The sequence below is a fragment of the Asparagus officinalis genome, unplaced genomic scaffold (genome assembly GCF_001876935.1).
Source record: "Asparagus officinalis unplaced genomic scaffold, Aspof.V1 AsparagusV1_Un674, whole genome shotgun sequence".
In the NCBI taxonomy this organism is placed as follows: Eukaryota; Viridiplantae; Streptophyta; class Magnoliopsida; order Asparagales; family Asparagaceae; genus Asparagus; species Asparagus officinalis.
Genome location: NW_017972935.1, coordinates 52982 through 54997, shown reverse-complemented (window position 1 = coordinate 54997; position 2016 = coordinate 52982). Strand labels below are relative to the sequence as shown.

At 33.6% G+C, this 2016-nt stretch overlaps 1 long non-coding RNA gene across 1 annotated transcript; it reads left to right on the top strand.

Moving 5' to 3' along the window:
• The first annotated feature begins 928 nt into the window (after positions 1-928).
• Positions 929-1672, top strand: LOC109828052. Its single transcript, XR_002243576.1, has 2 exons — positions 929-1086; positions 1430-1672. It is a non-coding gene; the product is annotated as an uncharacterized LOC109828052 (long non-coding RNA).
• Positions 1673-2016: the final 344 nt, after the last annotated feature.

Sequence of the window (2016 nt, the reverse complement as noted above, 5' to 3'; positions counted from 1 at the left end):
GAGGATCAGAACTTTAGTTGAACTATTTTTGTTTCCTAATGTATTATCTGAGGGATTGAATGTAGAATTTCCTAATGTATTGTTCATGGTTGTTATTTGTCATATGTTTTCTGTCACTTTTGGGTTCACAAATTTGACCCTAAATTTGTTGGGCTGTAGCTTGGTTAGAGATTTATCGTAGCTACAATAAGCCGAGGTGGCTATTATCCTTATACTACCATTAGTACTTTTGAGCTTGTGCTGATAGATGGAGTTCATTCATGTATTTTCCACCGTCGAACAATTTTGATCAAGGTTCATTTATACGAGTTCATACTTCTTCAATCTCTAGTCTTTAGACGTAATATTTTCATCATGCACATCCATTATGTTTGCTTGTTCCCTCTATCTTCCGGATATTTTGAATGTATTGTATTGTGCAATATGTTGCCTATGCTATAGAATACCCACAAACGTGACAAGATATTCCTTGATCAAAATACAGTGTGGATCTTCACCCATTGTAGTCTAGTCCTCTTGCGAAATTTCTTTTTTATCTCTTGATTTTTTTTTGCACCATATAATTTATTCTAACTGTTAGAATTGATATTCTCTTGATCAAAATACAGTGACAATATGTTAACTTTTATGTTTCTTGCACCATATAATTTATTCCAACTGTTATAATTTGTTCTAGTTTAGCAGCTTGTTCTGTCTAAGGATTTTCCTTCTCATTTGATGTGTTCTTGTTTGCTGCTCTTTGATTCCTCATCATGGACACTATCCTTCAATTCTATTCTTTTTGGTCGTAAGATTTTAATATTGTTAACCTGAATGCCTTGACCATAGTATTGCTGAATTAGAAAAGGATCAAACTTTACGGTAGATTTTTCCTGAAAAGTTTTTCCTTGTATGTAGTAATCTTTTGCTTATCGTTTATTTGCTGGGTATTGAATTCTATACTTTCGCTTTGTTTTTCAGATTAACTGAAGATGAAGAATTTAAAAGAGTGGTTTTCCTATGAGCTATTGTCTAAATCATTACTATCTGCAAGGCCTTTCAGCTTCTTTTATGAGGAATCACTGGATGGTGAACTTGGCAACCGAGGTTCGGCCTTATTTTATGCTGTATTAAGTCATATAATCCTTTTGCTGTTAGATTTTCAAACTACTTGAACTGAGTGTCACATGCCTTTTGCTCAAAGTTCAAGCATATTAACAATGCATGCAGGTCTCTTGGCTCTGGTTCCTGTATTTACTATCATGTTTCCTGTTCTCGTAAAACCATAATTTTGTTATATGATTACGTATCTGATAAGTTCTTTGTGTATTTAGCTGATCTTTAGTCCCCTGGTTCCCAAAGATCGCATCTTGCTATCTAGTGTTTCATTATTATGACAATATCATACGTTTGTGGAAAAATTAACTAATTCTATGGATGATTGATGCAGGAGAAATATTGAGGTCTCTATGGTGATTTCGGATTCTAACCCTTGCTATGAAGACGCACATATGAGGCTTGCTGCAGTACTCTTAATGTTGCTATTGAGTCCAACTGAGTGTTATGTTTGTTTCCTGTTCTTTTCTTTCTTGTCATGATCATGTTCATGCCTGAACATTTGAAAGATGGGAAATAAGTGGACTATGGTTGTGCTACTATTTTGTTTATAGACGAACTTAATACTCTTCAAGTTTATCAAGTAGTCCAACTGAGTGTTATGTTTGTTTCCTGGTCTTTTCTTTCTTCTGTCATGATCATGTTCATGCCTGAACATTTGAAAGATGGGAAATAAGTGGACTATGGTTGTGCTACTATTTTGTTTATAGACGAACTTAATACTCTTCAAGTTTATCAAGTAATTAAATAGATTATCCTTAATAATCGTGATCGTGTTGCTGATAGTTATGATGACATTTATATCAAGTTATTGATCTTATACAGATCCTTACATACCTTGTGTTTTCTATCTTGATTCATTTAAATATTCTCGCAATTTTGTTGTTATTGATCTTTTGGTTTTGGTTTGGAAATCTGAGG